Source organism: Rhagoletis zephyria, unplaced genomic scaffold (genome assembly GCF_001687245.7).
Source record: "Rhagoletis zephyria isolate East Lansing unplaced genomic scaffold, Rhagoletis_zephyria_1.1 Rzeph_scaffold_03832, whole genome shotgun sequence".
Lineage (NCBI taxonomy): Eukaryota > Metazoa > Arthropoda > Insecta > Diptera > Tephritidae > Rhagoletis > Rhagoletis zephyria.
The window spans coordinates 45,698-57,640 of record NW_016160915.1 but is presented as its reverse complement, the minus strand read 5'-3'; positions in this window follow the sequence as shown (position 1 = coordinate 57,640).

Sequence of the window (11,943 nt, the reverse complement as noted above, 5' to 3'; positions counted from 1 at the left end):
GTTAACGGTCACACACATTAAAGTTAAGAACACTTTTTGAAAAATATTTTAAGCAGAAAAGTTTGCGATCATGAAATGAATATCTGTGTGTTTAAAGGACATGCATATGTTTATGCATACTTTGACTGAACGTTGTTAGAAACAAAAGGTGATTCCAAAACATTCTTAAACATAAAGCTACGACGCATGCATTTTACGATACCGCTAGCTTTATCGATCAGGATGGCGATTACGATGACATTTTCTACCGCGGTTTTAATGGCTAAAACTTATTCCGATGCCGATAACATTAAGAGTAACGATAGTGATAATTACAAACATATTTATATCTAACAGTTCATAAGTAACGATGACCCTGGCAACAACTATGAACATGAAGGTAATGATAGAATTAACGATAACGGTACTATCCCCTACTGCGATAATTTTAACCCCAACAACCCTGCAGTGAAAAACCAAAGCAGTCAGTAAAAGTACCAGTTCATTAACTAGTATGAACTCAAGCAATGGTCTACCATCAGTGGTCTCTACTTTTGAATTTTCAAAGTCAAAAATAAAACGCAATTAATTGCTTTCTTTACAAACGTCGACTGTAGCGTCGCGAGAAAACTACCGGTTCTGGTCCTGAGGTCGCAGCTTCAAGTGGAGGTGGTTAAGATTATTCCAGATTCAATCAATTTAAATTAATATGTATAATTCAAATGTAAATTACACATTTGAAAACCTAATTTCATCTAAGAAAAAATATATACTACTAGTATTTCTACTGATAGATGTTGATGCATAGCCAGACAATTGACATCTCGTAGGACATTGCCATTTTGAAAATACCAGTTGCTAACATTGAAAAACGGATAGAACTTTAACCAGTTGGGCTGAAACGCAAACTGGTAGCATTCTGGTTCACAACTAGTAGCTTTCCCTGCAATGTCAATAGCAACGGAGATAAATACAACGATTGCAAAAAAATAATGATCATGATTGTGTGATAAAGTTAAGAGAAACTTACAAGGAGTATGTACAACGATCGTTATTTTTAGTTACTCATGGCCACTCTAATGCGAAAATGCGTGGATGGAAATCGTCCTCTTCCTGATCGTAACTATAACCGACTAAGTAATTTTCGCCAGTTGTTTCTATGTAAGCGACTCTTTTCAAAATTTCATTTTTGATGTAGAAATGCATCTACATAGTTGCTCCAGGAAGATTTTTGCATGAAAAAGAAAATTAAAAAAAAAATCGCTTACATATTTTTTACGGTTAGTGCTCAACATATAAGTATTTCAAATATTTTTTACCTTAAAAACCCACGCCACTATTCACTTCCATTGCAAAAAAAAAAAATAGTGCTCGGCTGACCACAAAACATTTCAGAACAGTAACCATATAAATTTATGTAATTTGAATGAATTCATTGCAGTCATCCGTGTTGATAATCGATAAATAATTGATAGTTGCATGTCACAGAGACAACAAAAAAACACGAATAACTATTTAAAAGCAAATTCAACAAAACAGCCTTGAATATAAAAATGAAAGCTAGTGGTGCTGGAAAAATTATCTATGTACATAAGTAGAATATGAATTTATGGGCGTACACACCCACTGGGAAAATAGGTAAGCACCTTACGAGGTAAGCCATGTTTTCTTTCACTTTTTAGTATCTACTAGTAAAGCACAAAATGAACACCTCCGATGACGCATTGCGTTGTCAGTTGTAAAATAACGTGCCGCCGAAGGTATATCCAAGCGCCGAACTACTCCGAGCGACTGCTCTACATCCGAAGTACATATCTTACTTTGTAAAGCGGCCCAGAAGTATGTAAGAAGTAAGGCGGCCACGCCTTTGTTAAAGTAAGGGAGATTCGTCAGTGAAGTGGTAAGGACCGCCGGGTGAAGTGCAATAACTTACCAGCAACTTATATTCAAAAAATTATTCAGGGTCAAAGGCCACATAAATTGATTTGATGCTTTGATTTGTTGTGAAAACCATTATTAAGTAAAAAATTACGCACTAGTCACGCGTTTTCTCAAGACGATTTTTCAGAAATGATAAGTACCACGTTTTCTTTTAACCCAGGAATCTTCTTCTGAAGAAGTAAAGAAGTATATTTTATACGCTCACAAATGTAAAATGATTACCGCTCAACGACAATCGCAAGAAAATTCACGCTCTTTTATAAAATACCCAAAATTCAGTTAGGTACTGTAGTGAGCAGCCTTTTTTCTCGCATTTGGTAACTGGCATATTTGTTTAATATCTGTCATTTTATTCCTCAGAACCTACAAAGAAACGTCTGACAACCCCGAGCTTTAGGTCTGAACGCTCCAGAAGTTATACCTTAATGAAAAAAAGAATTTGTGCGAGTTGCACTAGAAATATCCTAATTTTCTCGATTTTAGCAAGTAAATAAGTTATTTAAACCGTTAGTTTTGTTATGAATAACTATTTACTGTTATTTACACATCAAAATAGTATTAACGAAGGTATAGAAACCGCACTTACGCAAAATGGCCCCGTCTCAAGAGATTTCCCCATATATGTACTTACAACTGGGCATATCCTTAAAAGAGACAACCAAAACAAGAAAATTAAAAGTCCATACTTCTTAGATTGAAAAAAAGAGAGTTTGCGTTATTTTTTTCGCCAAAATTTTAATACCAAAACCAGTTTGGGTCACCTTTGCTTCCTGTATATCTATTTATTCCCTATGTAAGCTAAAGCATAACGAAAAGTAAGGACACACGATTTACCCATATGTTAAATATGTATATACTATCCTCGCAGGACCTTTTAGAAAAAGGCTTGTAAATATTTTTTTGTATATATTTATCCACATATGCATTTCTATATACATATTTATATGTCCGTATGTATATGGAAAAAAATGCATTATAGATTTANTTTTTTGTTTTTGTACTTCGCATACCAGTATCCAATTTCAGATGAGATATTTAAGTACAGATTGTTGATTAACTTCAGAAACTAATTTTCAGATCAGATATTTAAATTTTACTTAAATTACCAATATTGGTTATTTAAATATGAGACATGCAACTCTGTGTTCAGCACAAAATGTAAACAAACAAGCAAATGCAACAAGAATTTGTTTCACATAGATACATATTTAAATGAAGGTGATCTGAAAAATTTCATTTAAATAAAAATCCACAATCTAGTGATATTTAACTTTTTCATCAAAAATTGGCCCTAAAAGTTGTAGCCTCTTTCAAATTAGGGTAGATGCATGTATGCAGAAAAACATTAAACATATCATATGCATTTAAAATAAGGTTTATCAACTTTTAATCATTAAAAAAAAATACTTATTTAGTATAATTTCGCTTCAATATTTCCAAACTACAAATTTTGACGCTAATCAAATTTATCAATCAGGGAGACCACTTTATTTTCTTACTACATGTGTACATAGGTATGTCTATACATACTATAAGTATGAATATGAAATCGCGAGCTTTTCGACTCTCTTACTCTCTTTACATGAAAAGCCAAAGTTCACCACAGCTAAGCTAATCTGGTGAATAGCACTTTTGCTTTAGTTTTGCTTGCATATTCAAAAACGAAAAGAAATCGTTTACACAGTAACACTTTAGGGCGCTCATATCTGATGCTGCTGTCAAATTTCCCTTATACCCTTGTTAATAATATTTAATTGTAAATGAACAATAATACTTTTAGGAGTGAAAAATGCAACAACAATTTAACAGCCAACACCTCTCCTTCTTCTTGATTGGCATTGTGACCGTCTAAGCAATTCTGACCGATTCCAATAAAGCAGGCTAGTTGTTTCTCTTCTCTTCCAGCTGACGCTCATTGAAGCCAAGTACTTCATCGCAGAGGGTTACCAGCAACGCCATCGGCGTTGTATACTCAAGAACTGGAGCTTTTCTGTTTATTCGTACGATGTGGCGAAGCCAGCGGGGGGTTTTGGGGGGTAAAACTACGTGTCAGTCAGTTTAACCTCCAAAACCCCCCCGCTGGATCCACCACTGCCTGCACCCTAATCGATTACTTATCGACTCATGCAAGTACATTGAACTCAAAATAAATACATAACATTGTTTTCTAAAAATTGGTTTATATATCTGTGGTCACAAGCAATAACCGCCTAAGTCGACTTAAGAAAGATTGTAGTAATATACGCTATCGTACTCTTCAACCCCTATTTCATGCGTACGTGAAATCCCTATCTCTCCAAGCTAGGCTAGGTTTATTCTCGAATTCAGGGTTTTCGACTTAGGCGGTTATTGCTTATGACCACAGATATTTCGTTAGATTCAACATGAAATCTATTTAGGGAGGTAGGGGAAGTGGTATTTACACCAACGGCAAAGGTAGGACCAGGCCTGTCTATTGCAAGCACTGGAAAGAATTTTACAAACCCACATCATACTCTCTAGATATGTAGTAACTTAAGTTATTCAACGGAAGGGCTTTTTATTGACATTTACCTCACTCATGTTTACATACACACATAGGTACTTAATAAAAAAAGCATAAGTAATCACACAACATGAGTTGCACCTGAAATTTGGATGATATTTACATAATAAAAAAATGCTATAAAATAAATATAACAAAAATTTACTTCACAGAGTTTTTAACGCTTACCGGCGGCTTTTTTCCGCGACCTTGACACATGGCCATTCATTGGTTTGCTGATTTGAAACAGTTCACACCAATACGGCCAGGCACAGTATTTTCACACACAGTTTTTGACACTCCCATTGCTGCTTATTTACAAGGTAAACATTCATTCCTATATGAGATTTGCTGCTGATTCTAATGCTGAAATTTATTGACCGTGACCACAGTTTTCGTGACAAAATTCGCTTATTTATTTGTTAAGTGTCAGCTTCCAGCCTTTAGGCAATCACTCAAATTGATTCCAATAGCGTGTTATGTTTGAGGCTCAACGAGCTTGGGTAATGGTGTAAATTGAATTTGAAGATTTTTTTCTTTTGTTACGTAAACGTATTTATTTGCTTACATTGTCGTTGCTGAAGAAACACTAAAATGTTGAATTTCGAATTTGTTGGCCTCAATTCTTAGTTCGGGATGACTGATATTTTGGAACCTTTACTGATGAACCCTAAACAGGCACTAGGTAGGGAATTTTAATTCATATCGAAAATAATGAAAATTATATTCCCTTTTCTTTTGCGGAATGTGCTTCGTTTTTCCAAGTCGAGGTATCAAGAAGAGCTAGAAGTTATGGTATTTATATGTAGTGTCATTTATATGTAGTGCCAGCCCTCCAACTACTTCCAAACTAGTCCGACAAAGCAAGCTTAGGCTAAATTGCATTGGAAAGCATAACGAACTTGTTTTACTTCAGGTGCCAGGTCACTCAGGAGTACCAGGTAATTAGACTTTCGGCCATCGAAGCCATTGTAGAAGTTTAAGTGAAAATGCCTTTCAGCAGGGGCTGTAGGTGGGTAAAATTTATGTTTTCCTCAATATCAGAAAATCTAGGCATTCTCTGTCATTTATCAGATGGAGCTGCAGACAACTTGTAGAACTGCTGACTGACCTCTACTCGTGGCACAACCACCTGACTGTGACCGGCATACATTCGTACGTGACAACACCATTGGAACATTCTGCTTTGAAAGGGTTAAGAGGGCGGAAGACTTTTTCCGATATAGCCCTGCATTTGCAAGGATATGCGGCTTTTGTCTGCGATTTGTTGAGAGAGTCTTATTCCGATTCCTGCCGAGAGCATAACGGCTGGAGTCCATGGCCTCAGGACTAGGATATAGATTGCCAATTGTAAAGTCTGTAGGTGGAGATAAATCGGAGTAGGAACTAAAACAAGAGAATCGTTATCCTCAGTGACAGGCAGGCAACACTCAAAGCGCTTTCGTCTTTCGAGGTAACACCATCGATAGTATTCGAGTTCATAGAGAAACTTAACTGCCTTGCAATGCACATTAGCGTCCCAACTTTGCAAATGAATCGCGCGTCTTACATTTCTTCATCTTAATACCATTTCATACACACTTCTGCACCTTTACTCACTTGACTGGAATAAAAAATTAATCAAGTGAATGGAAAGTTCAATGAAATGTCAACTTATCTTACGCTGGAACCCTCATTCGCCCCGAACTGCTAGCCTCATGCAGTGCATCAGCCTGCCAAGCTGACCATGTGCAACGAAATGCATTCGCAAAGGCCTTCGCTTATTTAATTTTCTTAATTTGCTTAATTCACTGGCGTAAATGGCTGTAAATTAAAATCAATAACAGCAACAACAACACCAAGGAGCAAATAGGTATGCATGTGAAGCTAATGCAATGCATTGACGCAGAAACTTTGTCGCCATCTGCACACAGAAGTGAAGAAGAAGAATGCCATCTATAAAGCTGCATTTCCAAGAGCCTGAACTGACCACATCCTTCAAAATGACTGTCAGCGGCGCTATAGCGCTACTGAGATCTCATTGCTTTTGCTTCGTTTTCTGTGCATCCACCGCCACCACCGCCGCCACCGCCGCCACTCCGACTGACCAGCGGATGTAGATAAATCTTAAGAGATTGAATTTTATATGCAAACTACTGGTGCGACGCGACAATCATTATAACAACGCATAGCAACAACAATGAGCAGCAGCGCAGGGAACAGCAATACTGTGCAACAACTAAAGCTCGATCAGAATCAGCAGATAAAATGCACGTAAATATCAGTGGCGACACACGATCCTCAGCCAAAGCATAGCGCCAGCGATGGCAAATGCGGCAAGCTCGGTGGCGGGGGAAAGGTCGGAGGTGAAAATTAAGCCCGCAACTACGGCTGATGCGTTGGATAGCGCGAATGAGCAGGCAGCAGCGTTTTAGCCTTCGATCGAATCCGATTAAACTTAATTGAGCGCGGATTTTGCATTAATTGAGCGCACACGAGCGGTATGGCGGCGCCTGGCGTCGCGCTGTCGGCTGTCGGCTGTGTATGTAATGCATGCAACGATTACAACAGCAACAACAACAACAACAGCATATTATACATATTTCCGCTGCAATGAGCGATGTGAGCGATGGTGGCTGCGGTGCAACATTTGCAAATGCTGACACGCAATGCGCGTGTTTCAGTGGCTGCTGCCGCTGTGGTGGCGATGGCACAGAGTAAGCGCATCGAAGTAGCGAATCGCGTTGACAATTTTGCATTGAGTTTTAATTAATTTCATTTAAATAAATGTATTGAAATTTACCAATTTAAGTGGTATGCGCGCAAGCTCATGTGGCTGCGATGTAAACATGTGTGTGTGTGTGTGTGTGTGTGTGTGATGCGACATTCCTCCAGCAACGTGTGTTTGCCGTTGTCCCGCACGAAATTCGCGTGCAATGTCAGCGGCAGCAAGTTGTCCTGTCCACTCTGCTGATGCCTACCGCTAGGGACGTCGGCCGTCAGCACAACGCGTAATTGTAAGTCTAGACGTGCCGCGTCGCACTGCGGTCACCACAACAGGACAGCTTCCACGCCTTCCAGCCCATCCTCCAAGTCAATGCGATTCTCGATGGGATTCGCGTTGTGGTTTGGCGCGCCTGACCGCAACACATCCCCACCCACAACTTAACAAGTCAATGAGGCTCACACTTTAAAGCGCCAATTATTTTCGCCTATATGCATTTTTTTTTAATTTAAATATTTATGTCCGCATACCAAGTTAATAAAATTGTGCAATTGCGTATGGCTGTGAGTTTCGCTTACGTATATATGTACTCGTATTTCATTGTCCTTTTTTGGTTTTGTTAATGTGCATGAAAAATGGCGACACGCGCGCCACACGTTGCGACCCCACCAACGAAAAAAATAAATAAAAACCGCAAAAACAATTTTATTTTACTATAAATAGCACACAACCATTGGCACTTACCTATTTGTATGTGTAGGTAAGTATGCGCCGTTGCCAACCAGTTATACGTTGGAAAAGTGGAAAATTGAAATATTAAAACCGCTAACAATAATTTAATGTTTCTGGCGTGCTGCACGGGTAGCCGGTTCGTTTCCTCATTTTGATGGTATTCTCAAATAAAAAAGAAGATTGCCAATTCTCCAGTGGTTGTGCCATGCACTTATTGAAGGCATGAATAAGAATTAATTTAATTTTAATAACTTGAAAAAAAAATTCGCCGAACCTCGCGACCGATTTGTGGAGGCACCTACAGTTTTCCGCCTCCGAAAAATTGAAGTTTGATTTTGGGAGATGCGACCGCTATTAGTAAACGTTCTTTGTATATTGTTTGGATTGAGGATCGAACCTTGGTGCTACCGAACCACTCGACCACCCATAAGTGTGGCGAAATCAGAAGGCATCCAGTCGCCATACGGAGTGCCTCCTTTTGGCAGGTCTGTAGCGTCGTTCTCTGGGTCCTACTAGTCCACGGCGACCACGCAGGCGCTGCCTAGTTTGAAGCCGGCCGGCCAATATACTTGTATGTTTCTTTGTCTTTGCCCCAGGTACTGCCAAACGAAGTCCATAGGTTCATAAGGCAACCTCTGGACTCACCAGCATACCGACAGGCCATGAACGGCATTCACAGGTAGTCATTATACACCTGCACTGAGTCTCGATCTGCAAATGCCGTTTTGGGAACACCACCACCTAGCGTGGACGAGACTGAGCCTTGGCTGCCTCGGGAGACTCGAACCACAATAGCCCAACTTCGCTCTGGCTACTGCAGCAGATTAAACTCGTACCTGATCAGATTAGATGCAGATGTGCCCAAGGAGAGCCCCGCATGCGGAGAGACACCCCACCACTCGAAACATCTCTTCGCATACACCCTAAACCCCACTCAGCTAACACATCTCTCTCCATGGACAAACCCAATAGAAGCTGCATGCTTTCTGGGTCACCCGTTAGTTGAGCTTGACGACAACGATTGAGGGACTAGCCGATTTAGACAGGGTTTAGTAGGCGGTACGCCGTTTTTCGATTTTCCGGAACAGAAAGACTGCATGTACGCATTATATATATATATGATGAAGGTTTGACGCTGATAGAATTTGTGAACTGTACTGGTGATCGTCGAACCGAGGGCATTACAGTCTCAGCTTACCTGCCAAAAGGTTCTATATTCCCCCTTTCTTTGAGGGAGATTATGGATATCGTGCAGAAAGCCAAGTCGAATAGTATGATTGCCTTAGGTACTTCGACAAGAAATACAAATTAAGCTTGACTCTGTAAGAAAATCTAAAGGATCTAAGACCATTTTACTGCTAGATATTTGCGCCAATAATGATTTTCAATTAATCCGAAGGCCTTCCTGTTACATTTGCTGGGATTCATGGCCGAAAGGCACATTCGAACAAAGGTTTGGGTGCACAGCCTCCAGGGTACTCTACAACAATGATACTAAAGTGGAAAATGATATACGTAAATCAGCTAAACTCGACCTTGTAGTGGACTCCATACTAACGCAAATGCAAGACTTCGGCCACATTCAAGCTTACAATGTAGATAATGCTGGTGCAGAATATAGCCTCAGAAAAATCTTCTAGCGTGACCTTTGGATGTACAAAACGAATTCTGAATGTAATCTCAGTACTCAACGCCTGTAAGGCCGTCCTGGTCTACAAGGAAAATAAAGTTGTAAAGTCTCAACGTTCCTATATTTACTGGCGTTAATCTAAGTCTTTTTGGAGAGGTGAAATATCTGAGGTTAAATTAAGGTATGAATCTGACGGCCAAAGCTCAAGTCAAGCTGAATGTAAATCGGAGAACCTTTCCTTCACCTACCAAGCTGCTCTAAAAGAAAGCTTGTCTCAAGCTAGAAATACTTTCGGAGTATGGGCGTAGCTAGGTAGAGACAGGGAGGGCTCGAGATTTCCTTATATGTATAAAAAATATTACCTCCAAATGCTAGCGTAATATATTCGAGCCCCCACCCCCTCCCCACTAAATTTCGTTCTGACTACTCCGCTTTTTCGGAGGTTCGCCATTGCCTGCCGAGGGGAGGCCACTTTCTCAAATTTAGATGTTCCTCGGACCAGCGATCGAACGCAGATTCTACTGACTGGTAGTACGCACCTCTTTAGCACGAAGAGTGATATCACAATACTCAGAATATACAAACATACATATGAACAGTACTATGCATCAAAAAAAAAAGGAAGCAAATAAAGCAAGCGAATCGTTAATTTGATTTTGGACCGCAGTTGGTTCCACCAGGAACGAGTGCGACTGCACTGCGCTTCGTACGGGGAGTCATCCAACCACCTCGCCGTGCCAAACAATTTGAATGCAACTACACAACGAAAGCATTATCCATTAAATCCACTTCATATGATGCATTGAGGGGGGCGACAGGGGGCATTGTGTTGCAGCTACACAATGCATTTAAGATACTGCAACGTAGCTACAAATTACTGCCGCCAACACGAGCTCAGCAGCAATGAATGTGTGGCATGCAGCGCACTCACACACACACACACACACAGCTGTGAGTGCTATACACGAAAACGTAAATTTTCATCTGCATACATGGCTATTTGAGTGTAGTTATGTATAAATGTAAATACACATTTACACGCGCGTACTATTGGTTGCTTGGTTGGTTGGTCGGTTGGTCGGTAGGCTCCTACTGCCACATCAATGCACAGCAGTGCAACAACGCCGCGTGGCAGACCGCTTTTCAAATGAGTTATAACGCTTGTTGGCGATTTTATTGCTGTAGCGCGGTCATAAAATATGGTAAATTATAGCGGTTTGTTGTTTTGGCCATTTTGTTGTCATGTTACGCACGCTGAAGCGGTTAGAAAAAGCGTAACGCAGTGCAGTGCAACGCGGTGAGACAACTCGCGTCGCGTCGCATGGACAATGGAACCAATGAAAGCGTCGCAATGCAACAAAATGTGCTGCATGACTGAAGCGGGTGCATCAGCTGGCACAGCATCAACGGCCGGACCACAACGAATTGCATATACATAAACCAAATGAATTGGAATTGCTCCGAATTCGAGATTTTATGCAATACAAATCGGTCTTGTTACATATTAGGCTATGTAAATTAATAAAAAAGACTAATCGATTAAAGACATTTCCTTAGAGATGGACACAGGCGAAAATTCGATTTTTTTATTATCGATTACGATTATTGTAATTGTGATTATGATTATGATTACGATTATGATTATTATTTTGGTTAAGATTAAGGTTATGATTATGACTTTGATTAAGATTGAGAGTATTAAGATTATTATTGTGATTGACATGTGTGACGATTATCGCTATGATTATTATAATGGTTTTGATTATGATTATGTTTATGATTAGGATTAGGATTATGATTAGGATTATGATTAGGATTATGATTATGAAATGGTTGTGATTATGATTAAAGTTAAAATTTTGATTATGATTATAGTTATGACTATGATTATGATTATAATTACGATTATGATTATGCTATGGTTGGGATTATGATTGTAATTACGACTATGATTATGTTTACGAGTATGATTATGATTATTGTGGTTAAGATTATGATTGCGATTGTAACGAATTGTGATTATGAATTATGATTACGATTATTATTATGATTATGTTTTCGATTATAATTATGAATGTGATTAAAATTTTTATTAAGACTGTAATAATGATTTCGATTATGATTATGATTAAGATTACGGTTATTATTACAATTATGCTTACGATTATGATTACGATTATGATTGTGATAGTGATTATGAATGTGATTATGACTTGGATTATGATTATGATTATGTTTCTGATACAAATCCGATTAGGATTACGTTTATGTCTGCGATATCGGTTACGATTATAATCATGATTACCGTGCCAATATACGAGTTTGATTACGATAACTTTTGCGACTAATACAAATATGCAAATTTAACTTTACTTCCAAACTAAATCCTGCACTCGGTAGCAAGGTGTTTATGATAGTTTATTTACTATTTAA